The sequence below is a fragment of the Ovis canadensis genome, chromosome 13 (genome assembly GCF_042477335.2).
Source record: "Ovis canadensis isolate MfBH-ARS-UI-01 breed Bighorn chromosome 13, ARS-UI_OviCan_v2, whole genome shotgun sequence".
Classification (NCBI taxonomy): Eukaryota; Metazoa; Chordata; class Mammalia; order Artiodactyla; family Bovidae; genus Ovis; species Ovis canadensis.
Genome location: NC_091257.1, coordinates 71,122,896 through 71,145,916, shown reverse-complemented (window position 1 = coordinate 71,145,916; position 23,021 = coordinate 71,122,896).

The window sequence follows — 23,021 nt, the reverse complement described above, 5'->3', positions numbered from 1 at the left end:
GGGGGAGGAGCCAGGTTGAATAGAAGCTATGCAACAAGGGGCAGGTAGTTTGAACATCAAAAGATTATTGTTAAAGAAAACCAGATATCCCAAGTTAAGAAATTAAGCGTGTTTCTATGTATGGGAAGATGGAAGAGTCTAGATTCACTGAAATCCTTCCTTTCACGTGCATCTCGGCTTTCTGGGGCCCTTGTCCTGTGTGTTTTCACATCCTGAGATCCCTTGGGCTCACCATAGGGAGTGGCTGCAGTCTGGTGGCTGTTATAGAACAGACATTCTTCTCCTTCCTGAGTGCCCTTAGAGCTCAGAAATTCATATTTGGAGGGCCAGAATCACTGATGACTGTGACATTCTTGTTTACTGATATTGCAGGAAATGTTTCCTTTCTCGGGATGGGGGGTTCTGCTTCATATGTGCTCAGAAGCACACATTCATTAAGAACCAGGCCACATGGGTGTGACAGCAGGTGGAGGCATGTGGGCAGGTGGGAGCTCTCTGTCTTGGGGAGGGTGTGTTTTTTCTCTGGGTGACTTGGAGCCCCAGGCCTGCAGCCTCCTTCCACCCTACTTAGTGGACATCACACCAGGACACCGGAGCCGAGAACACAGCCTCTCTGAGACCCAGTCTGGCTCCAGAACTACTCAGCAGCCTCTCACCTGCTATGAGAAGTGAGATGTGAAATGTGTTCACATCTTAGGAAAGTGTGGCAGACAGCCCACAACTCCATCTTGGGATGAGCTAGGAGGAGGCCCTCCCACTTCCCTCTTTACTTTCATCTATTTCAGAGTGAAGAGACTCCAAGGAGCGTCACACATTGGCCTCAGAGGCTCCTCTGGATGCCTGGTGTGGTTGGCGGGGTCCTCATTGGGTGTAGGGAAGATGAGCCTGCAATAGGTCTCCAAGAGGATGGATGCAGTGGACCATCAGTGGGTGCAGAGTGAGTCCCTGCTCTTTGAAGATTGTAAGCGATTCAGCCAACATGTTGTTATCCAAGTCCGCATCCTAAATGAGGGTGGGCTCTGGCTGCCCTTCAGGGTTGCAGAGAAGCTCATGAGGTCCCTGGGAAAGTGAGCATGCACAGAGGTCAGGGAACCTTCTCTGTTTCTCATCTTTGCTCCCACCGGCCATCACAGCCTTACCCGCCACTGAGCAGAAGGCAAAAAAAAAAAAAAAAAGATGGGGTTTGTTCCTACCTTTGAAAACATCACAGAGAGTCAAAGGAAATGTTTCCAGGCTGAACTACACATCACTGAGTAACACAAGCAATAGGAAAACACATCAAGACCGTCAGCTACGGCGTTTGAAGAGCAAATGTGGTCCATGTAGTGGATGAGTGTCAGCAAGTCCCCATCATTGAAAACAGGTGCCCCTTTTAACTGGAGGTCTAGCAAGGGTCAGGCGTGTGGAGATCTTGGAGAAGGGATATCCTCAGGGAAAAAAGGCAGAGAAATAATGATTTGAATTCTGACACTGATTCAGTGTCTGCGGACCAGTTAGCAGCCAGTGGGAGCAATAGCTTCATCCATCGTCAGTCAGCAGTGGGAACTCTAGTTCAGACACCCATGTTGACCTCTACAATGGTTCAATGAGGTTTGAGAAAGCAGCTGTGACAGGGAACCAAGAGAGGACAGCAGAGATCAATGACGTCCTGTTGAGGAATGGCATGGAATCGGTCAATTTCTCATCCTCCCACCCTCCAGGTAATGACCACCAGTGGCCAGGATGAAACAGAGCTGGTACTTCCATATCACTCCCAACAGGACTCAATCCTTGCCGTCCTATCTAGGCACTCTTTGTATTTTGAGGCTTTGCATTGCTAAGTCAGTCTAAACGGAGGGGGAGAGACGTGCTGCAAAAGGATAATAATACTAATGAAAGGGAGAGTCAAGCAGGCAGCCATAATGATAATGTGAGGGCAGTGGGGTGTGGACCTCAGTTTTCTTACTTCTGCAATCGCCTATGCATGAATGGAGGGCTCTCTTGGGTGTGGCTGGATGTTGACAGAGCCCTGGATCCTTCTGCAAGGACTCGGGTGCCCCATAGTTTGCCATCAACACAACGATCCATGGAGCATCAGTTCAGAGCTGTCCCCAGACAGTGCTGCAGAAATTAGGTCCTAGCAGGTGCTTTGTGAGAAAGTCTCAATGAACAAATGAATGATAAGCTGCTCTAGAAACGCATTGTCAGGCATTGGCTACAAATCTGCTCTTTTCTTTTACAAACAATAAGTCAAATGTCCTCTCCTCCTCCCATAAGCTGCTTCAGTCAAGTCTGACTCTTTACAACCCTACGGACTGTAGTCCATCTGGCTCCTCTGTCCATGGGATTCTCCAGGCAAGAATACTGCAGTGGGTTACCATGCCCTTCTCCAGGAGATCTTCCCCACCCAGGGATCAAACTCCCATCTCTTATCTCTCCTGCATTGGCAGGCAGGTTCTTTATCACTAGCGCCACCTGTGTGTGTGCTTAGTCATGTCCGACTCTCTGCGACCACATGGACTGCAGCCTGCCAGGCTCCTCTGTCCATGAGGATTCTCCAGGCAAGAATACTAGAGTGGATTGACATGTCTTCCTCCAGGGGATCTTCCCAACCCAGGGATCGATCCCAGGTCTCCTGCATTGCAGGTGGATTCTTACCATCTGAGCCACCAGGGAAGCCCATGAATACTGGAGTGGGTAACCTGTCCCTTCTCCAGGGGATCTTCCTAATCCAGGACTAGAACCGGGGTCTCCTGTATTGCAGGCGTGTTCTTTACCATCTGAGCCACCAGGGAAGCACCATCTTGGAAGCTCCAAGGCAAAGAAAGGTGATGCCATTGATTTACCTGTAGCTTCGGTCCTTAGAAGTGTCATTTGCAATCTTGCTGCTCTGTCACTGGTGCCCACTTTTCCCTACAAGCCTCATTAAATGTGTGACCAACCCCTGGGTGAAAACTTGTAATCTAAGTTAAAACGTTCCTCTGCCAGACCTCATTTCTGTACAGATTTAGAGAACTTCCACTTCAGGGCTTCACTCCTGGGAATGGGGCCCCAGCAGACTCCATGTCCCAGGGGGGCTTGTTAAGAGTGCAGAATCTTAGGTCCCACCGGACCTGCTAACCCTCAGACCCCTAGGTGGTTTGTGTGTTCCTTAAAATTGGAACTGCCCTGCTGTCGTGCAGAGAAGCCCAGTTGAGCCATGGGTGGCTTCTGGCTCAAATCATATCACTTCCAATCAAATGACCTCCATTTCAGCAATGAGACACCCAAGCTCAACAGCCCATGAGCCAATGAGTTAGAAATCCATGGAAGCCAGTGATTCAGTGAACAGCAAATCGTTGTCTGCTATCAGTCACTTCGGGGCACACCTTATAACAGGCTCCCTCATTCTCTAATCCATGAACTGAAATGCCTCACAAAAAGCCCTCTAAGAAAATTTCAGGCCTCCCTAGGAGCCCAGTGGTAAAGAACCCACCTGCTGATGTAGGAGACGCAACAAGGGCTTGACCCCTGGGTCAGGAAAATCCCCCGATGGAAGGGATGGCAACTCACTCCAGTATTCTAGCCTGGAGAATTCCACAGATCGAGGAGCCTGGCAGGCTACAGTCCATGGGGCCGCAAAGAGTCAGACACAATTGAGGGACTAAACAATAAGAAGAAAGCTCCATCTTAACAGGGAGGAGATCAGAAAACCTGGGGAAAACATAGCCTAGCTGTACATTGCTCTCCTGCTGTCTCCTCCCCTGGCCTCCTTGCTGTCACTCTGATGTGAGCAGTGTTTTACTTAACATTTTGTCATCCCAAAATGCATTTATACTTTATTTATTGAGTGTCTCTCCTCCTGTGCTCTCTGTCTGCTAAAGAATAACAAGGGTAATACAATAGGGAAGTTGCTGCTGCTGCTGCTAAATCGCTTCAGTCGTGTCCAACTCTGTGCGACCTCACAGATGGCAGCCCACTAGGCTCCTCTGTCCCTGGGATTCTCCAGGCAAGAACACTGGAGTGGGTTGCCATTTCCTTCTCCAATGCATGCATGCATGCTAAGTCTCTTCAGTTGTGTCCAAGTCTGTGTGACCCTACGGACAGCAGCCCACAGGCTCCTCTGTCCTCGGGATTCTCTAGGCAAGAATACTGGAGTGGGTTGCCATTTCCTTCTCCCAATAGGGAAGCAGAGGAAATGAATTAGGGGTAATGAGTTTTCACTTGACATCGGATGCATGGTTTTGCTTTACCCTCCTGACATGTACTTGGTTAGGTGGCCGTTTAGAATTACCAGTAATATCGATACTTCCTACTAGGCCATTCAGGGTGTGGAGCAACTTTGTGGTGATAGGTATGCTTCTGCATTTTATAATCAAAAGTGAGAGAGGAGTGCAGCTCAGCTGTTTGCTTTGTGCTGATGTTTATTCCACCTACAGCCAAAACAAGAGAGATCTTTTTGAGAAAGAAAGGCACATTTTTATTCTTTATTGAAACATGTAATCGAGTTCTTTATATATCAGAGGGGCCTATTCATCTGTATTGAATGGTCATTGAGATGGCCTGTGTATTCAGAATTCACACAGCTCACTGCAAACGCAGGATGGACTCTGGCAATACCCAGGAAAACATAGTGCTTTTTGGAACAACAGTTTCAACTGATTATAAAGTTGCAGGTTTTTTGGACATATTCATTTCTGAAAAGATGATTGACAGAAAGTCCAAAGGATTCCTTTGGATTGACATCAATTTTTAGATGTAACTGGAGGTTCAGACAGCATGAAGAGAGGGTCTGAAGCTGTCCGTTACCTTTTAAAGACAGATATACACTCACTTTGAAGTAGGAAAGTATATTCAATGTAAATTAACTTTAACATTCCAAGATGATGGTTCATGATTTATTTTCAAAATAGTGTATCTGTGAAAAATTAAGAGCCACAAGGATCCAATTATCTCAATGGCAGTCTCATTTACGTGGCACGAGGCACTTAAAAAAAGTCGGGAGGGATGTTTAGTAAGGCTAAATTGGTGTTGCCTTGCTGGATCACAGCTTGAAGTCTATCTGAACGACGTGGATCTCATTAAACATCATCAACTTAAAATCGCTCAGATAATAAGAAAGATGAAGATGAAGATCAGCCCAATAGAAGCTTCCCTTTTGTTCATAAATGTACTTCCTCTTGGGAACATCTCCAACATCCACAAGCAAACAGCACTTTGCAAGACAAGCTGGGAAGGTGGGTGGGCTGGGAGCATCTTTCTGCCAAGATGCCCAGGTCTCTGGTGGCCCGATTGTGAGAGGGGAGTTCAGACCAGCAACTCCCTTTGTCCCAGAGCCTGAAGTCCTGCCCGCTCGCTGATATTGATTTTGGAAAGGAGCTTTGAAATCGATCGATATCTGCTGGCAGCCGAAACCTTCAGATATTTGTTAAAGAAGCAGGCCGTCATGTTTCTGTGGGCAGAGAGGGTGGCCAGCTTTCAGGGTTACATGATTAAATAACGCCTGGTTTAGCTGCTGTCGGTAAGTGACAGGCCGACACAGAAGCAGGCACTTCCTGTGATTAATCTAAGCAGGAACAACCCAGAGTGACCTGTTCCTTTGGCACCCGCGTAAGAGAAGAATATTTGTCATTTGCTACTTTAGAAGCCCTTTCTCCCTTCTAATGAGCTCTACAGACAGATGGGGGCGGTGGGGGAGCTCCGGTAAAATCCCGCCACAGAAGTGTAGGACCCTTGGAACAAAGCAGAGCACAGCTCATCTCCCCAAGTGTTCTTCCTACACTCTGGAAGGAGGGCAGGGCACAAAATATCAAAGCCATTAGGCAACCATGGGCTGCAGCCCTTCACAGCAACCCAGAGAGACACAAAGACCATCGGTTCCCCACAAGCCTATGTCTGGAGGGTGCATATGTCTCTACAAATTGATTTAACTAGCCTCATCACCTAGTGGCCCAAGAGATGCTGAATTCAGAGTGGGCATTAAAATGTATTTCTCTTGTAAGGAAGAACTCCTAAACAGGCCATTGTTTACCATTTCGTCTTCTATGGAGCACTTCAGGACACACTGATAAAATATTGATACTCTATAATTGGCCCTTCTGCAGCATCTACGTTTGTCAACCCATTCTGGGGTGATTTGTGGTTGGGGAGGTGCTATTCACAGATGCAAGGGATGGTTGGGGAGGTGCTATTCACAGATGCAAGGGATGGTTGGGGAGGTGCTATTCACAGATGCAAGGGAGGCAATTTAAGATATCCCAGATGCAACCAAGTCAAGTGAAAATGCATCTGGGTTCAGGCCAAAAAAAAAAAAGTTAAGATTCAAGAGAATCAAGGTAGGATACCCTAAAGTCATGGGGGTAACAGAACACTCAGATTTCACGTACAGCTTTCTGTTGTTTGTTAAGACTTCTGGGCTCTCTGAAACACAGCCTAATGGAGAAAAGAGGGTTTGAATCATCTCCCATGTCTGATCTCTGTTTGGCCATGTCTCAGGTAACAGTGTGCCCTGAGTCTTAGACGACTTATCTTAAGAGAGAAATGATAACCCCCAACTTCAAGGACCTTGTGTGGAGTACATGAGATAGCAATGTGGTATCAGGGAGCAGCTGTGTAACAAAGTATCTGGAATGGTATTTTCCCCCAACAAGTATCTGTTTATTTACCACCTGGCTGTACTACACTTGGGGCTTCCCAAGTTGTGCTAGTGTTAAAGAACCTGCCTGCCAGTGCAGAGGACACAAGGGAATGGGTTCAGTCCCTGGGTTGGAAGATCCCCTGTAGCAGAGCGTGGTACCCCATTCCAGTATTCTTGCCTAGAGAATCTCCTGGACAGAGGAGCCTGGCGGGCTATAGTCTATAGGGTCACAAAGAGTTGGACATGACTGAGGCAACGTAGCACATACATATGCTACACACACAATGGATACACCAGTGCTTTCATCTCATAGTGTGTGTGTGTGTGTGTGTGTGTGTGTGTATCCACTCTCAGAAACTCAGCATCAGACAAGGCGCCCAACAGACCAGTGGAGAACTTATCTTTCTTCTTTATCTTCTGATCCAGCATTGGCTTTCTCCACCTAGGATCCCACATGGTCTTATCTGGTTCTTGGGATGCATTCATGTGGAGTCAAGTCTGGATAATACATCCTCGGGGAAGCCCCTAAGCAGATACAGGGCGGTTGTTATTCCTGACATTTAGCAAATGCATCCAGCTTATCATTTGAAGGGCAGCCTCCCCTTTGAAGGTGTAGGCTTTCCCTGGTAAAGGCGATCCCTCCCAGATTCAGAGCAGACATCACAGTTTGAGCTGAACAATTTACAAAGGGCTTTCACATGTGTGACTCAGATCAATTGCTTTCTGCCCAGGGGTCAATGACAAACTGCGTCAGGGATTTCAAAGCTTACCCTCACGATCAGCAAAACATCTTCCTTCTCATTTACGACCAGGACGGAAGTCACGTGGGTCAGATTTTCATTTCTCACTAGGCCAGTGTCAGAGAATTAACCAATAGTTTTAGTGGAGGACAAGTAGGACACCTTGTAGGGGGCCACAGGAAAGGCAGAGTCTCCAGGCATCAGTAGAAGGCAATGCTCTGAGAAGGATCCTTTCCCTGTGGTTTCCACGTGAATGGACTGTGCGTACCCTGTGACCTACTGAAGGACCTGTGAATGAAGTATCTTTTTTCACATGAAAGAGGCCTATTACCATCAGATGTTAGCCTCCCAGGTGGCTTAGTGGTAAATAACCTGTCTGCCAATGCAGGAGATGTAGGAGACATGGGTTGGATCTCTGGGTTGGGAAGATCCCCTGGAGGAGGAAATAGCAACCCACTCAGTACTCTTGCCTGGGGAACCCCATGGTCAGAGGAGCCTGGTGGGCTACAGTCCATGGGGTGGCAAAGAGTCAGACACCCCTGAGCACACATTTATGCACACACCATCAGGTGTCAGGACAAGTTATAGGTCAGTGCCAGAAAAAAATCCACTCATAGATGCTCTGCTTTCCCTCTCAAAAGCCCTTTTGAAAACATGCATTTTTAGCCATGATAAAGATTTCCATTTTCTGTGCAAGGTTCCCAACATCAGCACCAGTCGTGCTGTAGGTCAGATGTGTGTATGTGTATGTGTGCGCCTATATTTGTGTACATGTGTGTGCATGTCTCTGTGTGTCTGTATTTTTGTGTGTCTGTGTGTATATGTTTGTGTGTGCCTCTGTGTGTGTATGTCTATGAAAGTGAAAGTTACTCAGTCATGTCCAACTCTTTGCAACCCCATGGACTATGGAATTCTCCAGGCCAGAATACTGGAGTGGATAGCCTTTCCCTTCTCCAGGGAATCTTCCCAACCCAGGAATCAAACCCAGGTCTCCCTCATTGCAGGTATACTCTTTACCAGCTGAGCCACAGGGGAAGCCCCATGTATGTCTGTGTGTGTCTATATTTATGTGTGTGTGTGTCTGTGTGTGTGTGTCTGTGTGTGTGTCTGTGTGTGTGTCTGTGTGTGTATGTCTGTGTGTGTCTACATTTATGTATGTGTGTATGTGTGTGTGTCTGTGTATGTCTGTGTGTGTCTATATTTGTGTGTATCCATGTCTGTGTGTTTCTCCCAGCTCTTTGCTTTCTCAGTCTGCCTTGCTCTCACCTGTCAAGTCTGCTGAAATGTTCTCCACTCAGATGTCTTACTCTGTCCACTGTCTATAGAAGCCCCAGCACTGCACTGACCCTGCCCTTGTTTTCTCATATCCCACAGCCTCCTTCAGAGCACGTTTCACGATTAGACTCTCCTCTGCCCCCAGGAGAAGGCAATGGCAACCCACTCCAGTACTCTTGCCTGGAGAATCCCATGGACAGAGAAGCCTGGTAGGCTGTAGCCCATGGGGTTGCTAAGAGTCAGACATGACTGAAAGACTTCACTTTCACTTTTCACTTTCATGCATTGGAGAAGAAAATGGCAACCCACTCCAGTGTTCTTGCCTGGAGAATCCCAGGGACAGGGGAACCTGGTGGGCTGCCGTCTATGGGGTCACACAGAGTTGGACATGACTGAAGCGACTTAGCATCAGCAGCAACAGCTGCCTCCCCAAAGGCAGACATCCCATCACAGGTAGGAATCCCAGGGATTATCTCACCATCGGACCCCAGGCCCTGAGCAGCATGCCTGGTACTGCAGACACATGCCTGCCTCTGAAAGGACAGGAGGCAGGCAGAGAGGGAGGAGAGAAGAGCCATGCCCTCTCTCATTCCTTCTGTCCCTGTCCTGAGGGGAAGGGAGGTGAGAAAAGCAGAGAAAATGCTGAAGGACTGGGAGTCAGGGTCACTGAGCAGCTGCCATGTGGCTGGAACACCCCTCAGGAGCCCCAAGGCCTGAGCAGCAGGTGTCATCCCCCCAAGTTCAGCGGTGGATTCCTGCTCAAGGCTGTTTAACTGTTGTAAGTGGTCAAGTCAGGATTCAGCCTCCTGGCTTTGCCCAAGCTGACCACTCAGAGGGACCTGAGTTCTCTGGGAGGAAAAGAGCACCCAGGTGTGAGCACGAGCCTGAACAGGTGCACAGGTTCCTGGAAGGATCCTCCAGTTTCACCTTCCTTCCACTGAGATCCGAGCCTGGATGCTGTGTCCTCAAATGCTGCAGAGAATGAGGGCTGGTCTTGCCAGGGTTCCTGGCCCCTGGTGCCCAGGGCCCACCTCATCTTCCCTGATCACCCCACAAGCTCCTTGCGTGGAACCCGTCTCCCAGGCCATGAGCATGGAAGGGTCTTTGTAACGACCATGGTAATTAAAATGGAGACACATTGCCATCCTTGGACACAGTATTTCTGCCTATTCTTTAATGAAAGAAACTCTAGTCTCTGTCCGTTTCTTGTTACCACATTTATAATCACTTCTATGGCTTTGTGGAGAGTTTTCTGGAAGCGTAGAGGCAAAAAATCTGTTTTCATGAAAGCTCTTCCTTTTAAATGAGGCTGTTGTTTCTTGTGGCCCTAATGCTACCCTAATTGTCCTTTCTGGATTGAATGGCTCCCTTGTAATTGCTACACTTGTGTCTCTGCAGAAGGTACTTTCTTGGGCTGCCCACAAAGTGGCTGGTGCACTGTCGTTGGGCTTAGCTGGCTTTTAGCTCCATCCTGACCAATGTCCATGGAGCAGAGACTAAAAGAGCAGTTTACATGCCTCACCTTGTAAAGGTCTCATGGTCATCTGATGAGACAGATACCATTGTTGCCCCCATTGCACAGATGCAAAAACCAAGGACTAGAGACTGAACAACCAACCCAAAGACAGACAAGTAGTCAGTACAACCAAGAAGTATCTGAGAAAGGACTTGAGTGTGTGTGGTGTGTGGGCAAACCAGCTCGCTGGGTGAACAAAACAGGGAGGGGTGGGTTTTTGCACTTGCTAGCTTCCATATTGTAAATAATCCCATCATTTATAGTTATGGATGGTTTAATAGCTCACTTGCTGAATTACTGAATACTTAACAACCTGCTCTTGCCAGGCAGGGTGTGTGGGCTTTGCTCACTCTTGTTACTGGGCCTGGGACACCCTCATTACTGGCCATGGGTCCAGCCAAGGCTGAGGCCATGGGTTGGGGGATCTTTAGAACAGCTGGGAACAACATCCACTTAGATATCTCTACATTCAGGGTGTAGGGAGAGAGGGCGGTGCCTCTCTGGATATCATCAGCAATACTACGCAGCTTATGAAATTTTCCAAAGCTCCTGAAAGGAAGCGAAGTCTAATTTTAAATCTAAAGGAGTCTATAGGAAAGTCTCAAGAGTCAAGCCTCTCACAAGAAAGCTCTGCATCTTTCCAAAGGTAGGAAACACCTGATCCAAATCACCTTCTTAGCAGGACCCTTCTGTTTTCTCTGTCATCTCTGATTTGAACTGAGGCTTCACCACAGCATCTGTTTGCTTGGCTACATGAGGTCAGGGCAGGGTCCATTTTGGAGGGCCCGGCTCATCAGCAGGCCCCTTCTCAGACCAGCCCCATGTTCCCCAACATCTCTTCCCAGAGGTTATTTAAATCCAAGTAATGCAATGCAGAATGGCCTCAGACCCCAACAGCGTAGAGTGGCCCTATGCTGTAGTTCCCATGGAGAAACTCTAAACAAAAACTGGAATTTCTTTTCCATCTCAAACACAGATTCCAATATTTTAGTTTTTTTTTTTTCTAGGTTGGTATAGAATGGGAACCTTCCAGACAACATTATCCTGTCCAGAGGAGGGTGTCTCATTGGCTCAGTCTAATCTAGACACGGTAGGTCAGGCTTCGGCCCTGAGTCTTGGCTCAAGGAAAAGCATCACTTTCGGGAGAGGATGGTGCAGAAAATCTGGAAGGACCCACTTGTCCTCCTGGGGGATAAGGCAGGTCAGAGATCATTCCTAAAAGCAATGGTCTCGGTCCCAGTTCTAGGGATGTTTGCACATCTCTGTGAATTCACTAAATACCATTTAGGTGTTCACTTCAATAGGTGAATTTCTTGGTATGTAAATGATATCTCAATAAATATGCCTTAAAAGGTACATGGCTGGGAAGGCCACTTCCCTCTTCTATAATGGTTGTATGCTAGTTAAACTTGGGTTAAATGTTAAAAAAAAATTAGAGCAAAACATATTCTTATAAGAAGGGATAGAATTAGCTTAGAACTTGAAACATGGGACTTGGAACCTTCAGGTCCAGGTGGATCCAGGTGTTATTATGGTTCCCTTCCTCCCCACTGTGGCTCTCAGCTTTATCTACCCTGGCCTCATCCTGTGGCCAGGGAGCCAGGGAAGTGGACCACTGCCTAAGACAGTGCTGCTCGCTGGGCAGCCATCCAGCCCCATTAGTGTCCCCTCCTCAGAGCTCACCACTGCAGCCAGGGCAAAATGTATTGACGGCCAATCAGAAGGCCTCCCCTGTCCCACAGCCAGGCCAAGATAGAGTGCTATGGGCAATGAAGCCCAGCAGGGCTGCGTGGGTGGGCAGGGGGTGTTTCCCCAGATGAAAGCAAGGAGGGTGCAATTGCCACAAGACAGACAGGCAGCCTGAAAAGCAACAGTGAAAAAGCAGAGCTCCTGAGGTCATCTACACCATGGACCCCTGAGCACATTGTCTGGTAGTCCCAGAAGGATGGTCTGTATATGCATCAGGTTTGGGCTGAACTCATAGCCCAGACCTGCCTCTAGTCTGGGTCAGCTAAACTGAGGTTGACCCACAGACACACGAGTGAGAAATCAAGCCTGGCTGCTGTGAACCATCTGAGGCCCCTTCCTCTGTCCTCAGAGTCAGCAGCAGTGGGTGGAGTCCTTCTCACAGCTTATTACCCTGACCTCTCATAGCCGCCTTCTTCTACTTTTCAGTACTTGGCAATCTGTTTCCTCTAGAGATGCTGAGGATAAGGATGGGGTAGTTTGTTACACAGCATCAGTGTGGCAATAACTGACCAATACACTCCCTCATTTTGTAGCACCAGGAATCAGTGTTTTCTCCCAAACAGGGAGCCCCATCCCCAACAATGAAAGGTAGGGTGAAATCCTTCAGATGGCAGAACTAAGAAGACCTCCATTCATGAAGCCTCGTCTCAACTTTTAAGAACAGGCCTTGAAGAGGGCTTGACAAAGACAGAGTTGATGCTTTCAAGTCACCTTTCCCGTCTCTACAACAGGCCTCTGAGCCCACCTGAACAGCAGAGCAGAACTGTTGTCCTTGGAATGACCTGGGTCCAGACCCACCTCTTATCTGTGGGGACCACACAGTGGTCTATCTCCCTCCGCCATTCAGATCTTCACCTTCTCCAAGGTCAGCATTTATAATGAATGGGATGCAGAAATCCCCAAGTCATGTCCCGCACCCCCCACATCAGTTTGGTAATTTATTTATGAGATTTCAGCTGTGCCCAGTGTCATATGTCCTTGGGGCCCTAGTGACTTTATCATGCGTGATTAAAACAGGACGAAGGAATCAAAGAGAAAGGTCAGGAGTCTTCCTGGGTGGTTGTAAGTTATCCTACCTCCTTGGATGTCCTGTGTGGACACTTCTGGATGGTGGGGTTTTTTTTTTTTTTTTTGGTGAGTTATTCTTTCCATTTTGAGAGAGTTTTAGAGCTAAGAAAAGCTACAAAGATAATTCAGAGTACCCATATACCCTTCACTCAGCTTTCCCTTAGGTTAACATCTTACACAGTTTTAATCAAAATTAAGAAAGCATTCTCACTGTTTTCCTACTAACTAGAGTCTGGATACTCTAACTCATGAACTCCATAGTTTTTTCTTTAACCTTCTTCCATGCCAGGATTCCACCTTGTGTTTGGCAATCATGTCTCCTTAGTCTCTTCCAGTTTACCCCCACTTCTCTGTCTTTCCTCATCTTTAGTGGCCTGGCACTTTCTCTATCTTTCCTCATATTTTTTGACCTTGACACTTTGGGAGATATTGCTCAGTTATTTTGTAGAAAATACTGTATTGGGGGCTTGCTGATGTTTGCTCACAGTGAGACTAAGGTTGTGTGTTATTGGGAGAAACACCCAGAAGAAGTGCCCTCCCCGCAGTGCGTCCTGTTGGGGTGTGTGGTGTCAACGTGCCACCCAGTGAGGTTGCCCTTGACCTGAGCCTGACGTGCCTGAGCCAGATTCTCCCTGAAAACCCACTACTTTTCCTTTTGATTAAATATTTGGGAGGGTGGCAATGCATATATCCTGTTTCTGCCTAGACTTTGAATAGCACACACAGTGCGTGAAGATAAATGGATAACTCTTCTGCCCCAGTCTGTAAATTCAATTGACTGTGGTTTAAGCCAATGAAACTGAAGTCTATCCCGTGTCACTCCACCTCTTTCCATCTCCTCCTAGCCCTGCTGTCCGACATCTCCTGGTTTACATGTCCAGCCTCCACCCCACCATTCTCCCTGCCAACCCCGTCCATTCACCTCCCAAGAGCATTCTCAGGTGCCTGCACTTTGGGTCAGCACCAGCCATATCCTGAGTATGCTCATGGCAGGAAGCCATCAGTGCAGAAGCTGAATTCCAGCTTCAGGAAAACAGCTCCTGGAACAGAGTGATGCCCGGGTTTGGCATTTCAGGTCTCTAAGTCTGTCTTGTGCCCCACTCGGCGCACAGCGTTCTCAGACCCTTGGCCTGGCAGCAACCTTTCCCTACCCTCCACCCAAGACATCCTTAGGTTCCTGCAGCTGCTCAGCACCACCTCACCCTGTGAGGAAGAGGGTGAGTTTGCAGGGAGGCCATCAGAACATAGAAGAGAGCACCTTGGATTCTTCCCAAAGCCCCCAGACAGAGCCCTGGGCGCCCCTGGTTTCCTGATAAATGTCACACACCCAGCGTTGGCTTCCTTGGCTGATCTGCCGTGACAAGCACAGTTGGCTGCTTGAGTTTCTCTCCTTCCATTTTTCAGCTGAACATAAGTTAAGGTCTCCAAACGGAGACATTGATCCAGGATTTCATTTTCCTCCTCTGCTGTTTCGGCTTTATGAGGACCCAAGTGGTTACTGTGGAAACTTTCGATGGGCCCAGCAGTCTAGCAAATTAAATCTTGCAGCCCCGGCAAATCCTGCCCTTGCGTCTCTGCACAGTCCCCAGCCTTTTCTGTGGATTCATCTTTCTCTTCTGGGACGGGTATTCGTTTACCCCCATGGGTGCAGGTTAAATAATAAAAAGGCTGAAAACAAAACCAACTCATATCATAGGCAACCTACTGCTGCTATTGCTTTTTCATTTCAGTCCAGAGAAAAGGGACCACTAAAGTAAAAAAAAAAAAAAAAAAAAAAGCATTCTGGAGGAAGGATAAAAATAAAGGTGAAGAAGGAGAAGGGGGCTTGCAGGTGGGCAGCACTGATCCCTGATCTACTGGGAAGGGGGTGTTGGTTGACCTGCCATGAGATCACTCAGGGTGGGAAGAACACAGTAGACTTTCCATCATGGATAGGGGGCTGGCCCGGGTAAAGCACAGATCCCCATGACCCTGAGGACTGACGGAGCAAGCGGCCAGCCAGCTGGCAGAGTTGATTTCCTGCAGGGGGGCACATCCTTTTTTCATTCACATCGGCCTCACCATTCTCAGTAGGGAGATAGAGCATCAGCCTAAAAATAGCTGCTTGTGCTGGCCTCATGGCCCCAGTCAAAGCCAGAGGCGTCTCTCCTGTGACACATTCCCGCCACCTTTGGCCCCGGGTGGAGCAGAGCTGGCCTCTTGCCAGGCTTGATGCGAGGAGGTGAAGCCAAGGGTCCAGCTGGAGCAGCTGGGTCAAAGACAGCCACAAATCTGGATTTCCAGGTCATGTGAGGTCAGGCCAGCCGCGTTTTTATTTGTAATATTTAAATATATATATTTTTTCATGTAAAAATATGGATTTCCAGTGAATCTAGAAAAACTAGACCCCCTGCTGCATGGGGCATCAAGGGGCTGAGCCGGCAGGTGAGTGGCTTTGTCCAGTGGGCCACCCTCCTCACGCCACCTGCGGTCCACTGTTGTGTGTCATCTTAAGGTGTGTCTGCTCTGTTCCCCACAGATGCAGCTGAGGAAGCTGGTGACAGCTTGGCGGTGGTGTGACCCTCAGGGTGGACAGCCTAGCCCCCAACCCCAATGGCTGCCCGCCGGGGGGCCCTGGTGGGAACACAGGGGAGGACTGCTTCATTCAGGGCTAAGGGCGGTGCCTTCACTGAGCAATCAGGGACCTGCCAGTCCTCCCCCTGCTCAGAATGTGGGTGCCTGCAAGATCTCTGGGAGGCCTGTTTGTGGGCAGTGGGTCCCTGCCCTTTGCTTCCACAAGGCTCTCCTACCTCCCTAGCAAGACGTTCACACACATTATTGTGTTATTGTAACTCACTGGATGGCCTGTTCTCCCCGCCACCCACCCGTCCCAAGAGACCAAGGCCAGTCTGTCCATACCCTTCCCAGGCTGAGCCCAGGGCCTGGTGCACATCAGACACTCAGGACCGTTAGTTTAATGAAGGAGCCGGAGGCAGGCCGCGCCTCCACCAGCCCCCAGCCCTGGGCATTTGATGGCAGCTTCTTGATAAAATCTGAACAAAATTTCAATGGCACCTAAGCCCTGCTGGCCAGTCTGTACTTTATCAAGGGATGTCAGGGTCGCACAGAAAAGTCACAGATGCACCTGGGCCCTGGAGATGGCTGTGAGCACTGGGCAAGCAGGTCTGTGTCCTGAACAGTCGTCCTGAACTTGGTGGGTGCAGTCAGAGCCTGTTTTCTTGGATATCTTTTCATTCCTGCTCTACCGGTCAGAGCCAAGCAATCCCATCATGATTCAGTCTCAAAAGTAAGAGAGGAAATACCAACATTCCCTTTCTTCAAAATTAGGACTTGGCCTTATTCAAGGAGAAGGCCCTGATTATGGAATAACCATTCATAAGTTAAAACAAAAATTAACAAAAGAAGCAATTGTCTGAGATTTGCAGTCCTGCCCAACCCACTAAGAGGAGGAATAGGGGGACATCTTTTCTGAAATAACCATTTCAAATGGGATTCAACCATTTTCACTTATAAGCAGGATGCAAAGTGACTTTAAGCCAGAAATACTTGGAAAATATTAGATGTTTGTGTTTGACCAAGTGATGATGAGTTTATATATGGGGAGGGGCTGGGGAGTCTGTTGGAAAGTGAATGATGCTAAGTCTGCAGAGAAAAACGGAAAACTATAAACTGAAGAGAATCCTACACTCAGATGTATCTTTCTTTGTGTTCTGAGATCCCCACAAGTGCCTCTCAGATGTTGCTTCTTAGCCATCCAGATTGAAATGTGTAAAACAGAAAAATGTCAGCAACGACAGGGAAACAGCAAAGACTCAGGAGAAACAGGGCCTCAGTGACATCAATGAAAGAACCTAGATCCAGCCATGCCTGAAGCATGTTTGTCTAGTCACCAAGCTAAGATATTGAATTGGCTTTCTGTCCCTAAAAGTGCCAAGAGACAGCAGATATCAGTACCTTGAAGTGGAGTGTGGCAAGTGACAGAGTGTGAAAGAGACCGAGGTGAGGCGGAGAAGGAGACAGTGATGTCTAAGTGCTGGGCCCTCAGTTATACAGCCATGAAGAACTGAACACCCTGGGAAGTGGAGGCCAACTCCACGGGAGCTCATTGGCCATAGCCTTGGACAACCCTGAACAGAGGACACAGAGAGGCCCCACTCAGACCCCAACGCTTAGAAGCTGTATTGTAATAAGTGTGCTTTGTTTCAAAGAGCTGTGTGCATGGCACTTTGTTAGATGACAGGAGGAAATTAATGCAGGCTTCCCTAGTGGCTCAGCCAGCAGAGAAACTGCCTGGGATGCAGGAGACCCCTCGCAGCATAGGGGGCCCCCACAGCCCAGGAGACCCCCGGCAGCGCAGGGGACCCTCTGCAGCATGGGAGACCCGGGTTCAATCCCTAGGCTGGGAAGAGCCCCTAAAGGTGGGAATGGCAACCCACTCCAGTGTTCCTGTCTGGAGAATTCCATGGGCAGAGGAGCCTGGTAGGCTACAGTCCTTGGGGTCTCAAAGAGATGGACATGACTTAGCGACTAAACCACCACCACCACCACAGGAAGCTAATATGAAGCGGGAAGGATCTGATGGGGGCAGGATGGCAGAACCCTCCCTGTTCCTAACGAAATCAGTCTTACTGTGTAGTTCAGAACTGAAGCCGTGGGCTGGGAGGTGCTCGGAGAACCACTGGCCCCAGGGTAGACCTCTCCAGGGAAACCACCTGGACCACCTTCCACATCCGCCAATTTCATTCCTGCTCCAAGCACCAGCGGGACCTTCACACACAAGCTGCTCAGCCCGTATCCGGTGGAGTTTATGAAACGTTCCCCATCCGAACCCCTTGTCCCCAACCTTGGCTCGTGCATGTTTCCCCACTTGGCTCTTGGGGAACCTCAGCTCGGCTTTACCAGGCAGCCTCAACTCTCTCTGAAGCAGTCATTAACGAGAGTGGATGCAATGTCCTAATTCCCGTACTCAATTATGTTAAATTATACATCCCCGCAAAATCTCTCCCTCACTGCATTATTTAAGGAGAAAGAGCTAAATAAAGAAGACCTCTATTTTTCATTCCCAATTCTCAGATAATTTTAAATATACTGACTTTTTCCCCCTTTAACCATGGACTGTTATGGAGATGGTTGATTTTCTTTTTGGAGACTTAATTTTGATGGAAGCTCACAACTTGTAATAAAGCTCTGTGTGCTCACCTGGGCATTTCTATAGCAACTATCACAGCTGAGGAAGAGGGGTTTGCTGCAAGAAACCCGTTTTTATTCTTGACCCAGCATGTCATCATGTGACCCCAACAAGTCTGAATAAGGGTGGCATCCGGGTTGGGAACCCCCTCATCATTTCACTCAGGAATTTGCAAGTGCTCATGAATGGAACTGTAGCAAATTGAATTCCGTTTTCCCATTTACATGCACTGTGCTTTCCCAAACGAGTGTCCAGAGGGGTTGAATGAGTGACTTTCTCCATCTCTGCTTCCCATCCTAATCGTGATAAACCAACAAGGGTAATTTTCACTATTCAAAATTCCTAATCAATTAATGCTTGCATGAAATGCGGGCCCCTTTAGTAATGCAAACTATCAGACAATATAGGGAAAAAAGAGTGATGTGCCTAAGAGAGCAGACTCAGGTACCCAGCACCATCATGGACAAGCTCTGTGACCTCAGACAAGTGACTCAATCTCTCTGTGCCTCAATTTTCCCATCTTCAATATGGGATCAGAACAGTATTTATGTTTTGTGCTTTACTAATATGTAAAGCACTTACAGTGGTGCTCAGCCTGTGATGAGTGTTACATTTAATATTGTTATTGTCATTTGTTTTTATGAGGTGGATTTCTTTGAACACCACAGAAGATTTACTGATGATCTCATCCACTCATTCTTTCATTGATTCATCCATGCTACAGGCATTACTTCTGTGCCCCCAGGTCAGTGAGCTCTTGTGACTTGGAAATTCATTTTCTGATCACTCTTCTCATCAGTGGGGAAGAGCTCAGACTCACTCCTCCAGGTTGAGCTGACTTATGTCCGCCAACACTGAGCTTCTCCAGCCTGTTCCTACCAGTGACCAGAGACAGTACTACAGTGACCAGTTGTCATTCCCAGGCTCTGGATACATATGTAGAGAAAAAGTCACACAAATGAGGCCAGGGGGGAGAAAATAAGCTGGATGCACTGGTGTAGGCATCTTCCCATTCACCAGCTTTCTTGGTACTTTGGAATCCTGGCAATTCCTGGGTTTTGTGAATCAAATGAGCAAGAGATTCAGGGCTTTATGTTTCCTTCTGAGACCTTATGTCTGAGCATAGGTAAGTTTTCAGTGACCACTAGCCGGCATGTAGAGGGCATCCTGCATCTTCATCTCATCAGTTGTGCTGAATCTGCTTTAGCGGGGCAGAGATGAAGACAGACCGCCACTAGGGTCATGCAGGTTAGCACAGATGCATGGTTAAGATGACATTAAAGCCAGAAAAGATGTAACTAGCCATCCACCCAGGCAGCATCATTAATTTCTATCACACTGCATTGCCTTCAGCTAGACACTGCTTCTTCTTCTTACTTGTGGCAACAATTCTTCCATTTGAGAGGAAGGGATTATCTACGCCACAGCCACTCCATGCAGATAATCAAATTACATGTTTCCTTTCTTCTTCAAATATAATCAGGGGCAGCATCTGTCTATCCAAGATGAGACAAACGTGCCTGGCACCAGCCTCGAAGCAGAGGTGACCTCAGCAGTTCAGCAAGTACTTGAAGACGTCCATTAATTACCCTATCCATCCTGACCCAGCATCCCCACACTCCAGAGAAATAACATTCAAAGGACACAGACTGAATGAGAGGAAGGCAAAAGTTTTTAAGAAGTCGCTTTTAGACATATCAATAATATCTCTTTGTTGGGAAAAAACTTTTTAATTAAAAAACAAAGGGAAAAAAATCTATCATAGCATTTAGACCCCACTCCTAAATTTGTGATAACTGATGCAAGGCAGTGGTTCTCAATCAGGTCAGTTTACCCAGCTGGGGGATATTTGACTGTTTGGAGAGGGGAGGCCAAGGATCCCTCACAGCAGAGGACTGTTTACCTGTCTGTAGTACTGAAGTCTAGAAACCCTGTTACCACAATATGCTATAATACAATAAGCTTATTTTTATGCAACATGAAAATATCACCTGCTAGACTAACTCCTGATACATATGCTGAAGGTACATGTATGCTCAGTCAGGTCTGACTCTTTGCAACCCCTTGGACCATAGCCTGCCAGACTCCCCATTCATGGGATTCTCAGGCAAGAATACTGGAGTGGGTTGCCATTTGCTCCTCCAGGGAATCTTCCTGATCCAGGGATGGAACCCATGTCCTTCCGGAGTCCAGCTCCAGCAGCCAGGGAATCAGCCTGAAGGGATGAGCGGTGTTGGCAGAGAATGATGTAGCCTCTGACTCAAGGTATGGGACTACATGTTTATTCCAAGCTTCAGGTTCTCTTTTATACTTTTACTAAAGCATTAGGTCAGAGGTTTTACATTTTCAGCTCCCCCCCATGCAGATTTATTGTCTCATTGTTGACCTTCAAACAGAGTTCCTGCTTCAGGGATTCTCTCAGAATCGTGTTTACTTGTGATTACATTGTAACTCACGCTTATGTCTGGGCTGCATACGACGTTCCTCTGTTTATTTCTTATCTTTCAAAATCCTGCTTGCCCCTAGTATCTTAAACTCACTATCTCCTTAAAAGGCTTCTAGCTATTCCTGAATTGAATTGAAAGTCGCTCAGTCGTGTCTGACTCTTTGCAACCCAGACTGGACAGTCCATGGGATTCTCCAGGCCAGAATACTGGAGTGGGTAGCCTATTCCTTCTCCAGGGGATCTTCCCGACCCAGGAATCAAACCAGTGTCTCCTGCATTGCAGGCGGATTCTTTACCAACTGAGCTATCAGGGAAGTCTTAATTATTCCTAAACCCTAAGCTCAGCAAACTTCCTTTGCCATAAACATTCCCCTCACAAACAGGTCTCAGATAACAATCCTTCCCATGGCTTCAAGCTGCAGCCTATGTGCTCATCCTGGAACATTCTTTGTAAAGATCCTTGAATAAATGTCAATGGTTACTTTATAGATTATTTTCTGGGCACAACTGCAGAAGACTTTGTGCTTTTTCATGCTTTTCTCAAGAACAATAAGCACTTTAACATTCTTTCCAGCCAACTCAACCTAAGAAAGGAAAGAACAAGTCAGAATCACAAAACTTAACTCCTTCATCCCAGGACCGTGCCTGCCTGTGGGATGAGGAGAGGGGGTTGGGGCCGTGCCTCCACTTTGTCAGCAATGCCTAACGTGGCTCCTGACAATGTCCCCTGCTTGACAGGCAGATTCTTTACCACTGAGCCACAGAAGCCCTGGAAGTTGAAGAGAAACATTTAACAAAGTGACTGTCTGCTGGTGAGGACTTGAGTTATCACCTATCTCAATAAAAACCACTTAATATTTATCTCTAAGCAATAAAGCTGCCCCAAATCCTCATTTTGTGCCATAAAAGTAATTATCATTATTATAAATATAGACATAAGTATTTACTGAGCAGTTGTTACTGTCCACAAAATGGGGGTGTCTGCATCGCCATGGGGACTAATGCCAGAAGACATGCAAAGGGCTTGGTGCAGGAGGGTTCCTGGCAACAGGTGCTGCCGGCCAACAGCAAGTGCCCGATAAACACCAGGTGGCACTGGGTGCTTGTGGTGTGACCAAGACTGTTCATCAGGGCTCCGGGACTGGGAAGGTCATCTGGTCGGATGGTTGCAAAGCAGAAGCTTGAGCCATGATTCTTCCCACCCAACTCTGATCCACAGACAGATGGATCAGCAGTCAGCATGGACCCTGGGGAAACCAGAGTGAAGGTGGAGCACGCCCTGTGGCAGTGCCCATTATGTCAGCCTGTTTGGGGTGATACTGGTTTCCCAGCCACATGGTTGCTCCTCCATGGGGGCACTGACCATGCTTACTCACCCAGAGGTAAGTTCCTCTCTGGATCGATGGCCCCAGAGGCCATGGGGAAGGGCAGACCTTCTACTCTTTTGAGAGACTCAGTCCTGCTTCACTTCCTGGATCTTCCTTAGAAAGTTGGCATGACTTTGTGCCCTCTTGGTCCAGACTCCTGCAGGAAAGTGGGGTCAGGGTACAGAGGTGGAACCAGGGTCACCCCATGACCAACTTCAGGGTCCCCATTCCCCATCTATTAGGCTGTGTGTCATCTCTCCCAAGCCTCCACAACCTGCCCCTTTGAGCAATCAAATCCCACAGCTAGAAGCCCTTGCTTCTCCCCAGTCTCCTGAAGGGGCTGAGAGACCAGGGAGGAGATGACTCAGGGAGAGAGGTGGCAATGAGTGATGTCACACCATTTCCTGGTCTGGACAGCACCTGCTGAGGTCAGAGTGGTTCTCCCCACTGCAGGCAGGAGAGCCGAGCTGCGGAGAGGTTAAGTAGGTGTCAAGGGTCCTTGAACTCCTTAGTGAGAAACCAGAATTTGATCCAGACTATTTAATAATAGAGCCTAAACCCCAAGTTGCTGGTCAGTGCTGGTCAAGGACACTGGATTCGGGCAAACCCTTGGCTACTTCCTAGGCCATGTGGGATTGACAGGGCAGCCTGTGCTTTCTGCAGATGACAACAGTCTGTGAGGGTCACATGGAAAATCTCAGGGACAGGGCTCAGCCCAGGGCTGGGCACACAGCGAGTGTGGAGGGAGAGTGGCCCTGGGACCATGACTGCTGGGTCCAGGCATCCAGTGACATCAGCCGTCCAGAACCTCGACACGCAAAGGACAACAACCCCAATCCAGCTGTGAAAGCACCTCTCCCTGGAAATGGACAGAACCGAGCCATTTTTTGGTATAGGCAAGACACTCCTCTGTAAATGTCACCCCACTTCCAGGAGACTGTACAAACATGCCCCAAAGTGCCTGCCCTAATGTGTTTATGCTGTTTTCCCAGGATGGTGTTAAACAACACAACCTCCATTTCATACCTGAAGTGCGATTCTTCAGCCTTTTAGCTCGACCACGGTTGTGAAAATTGG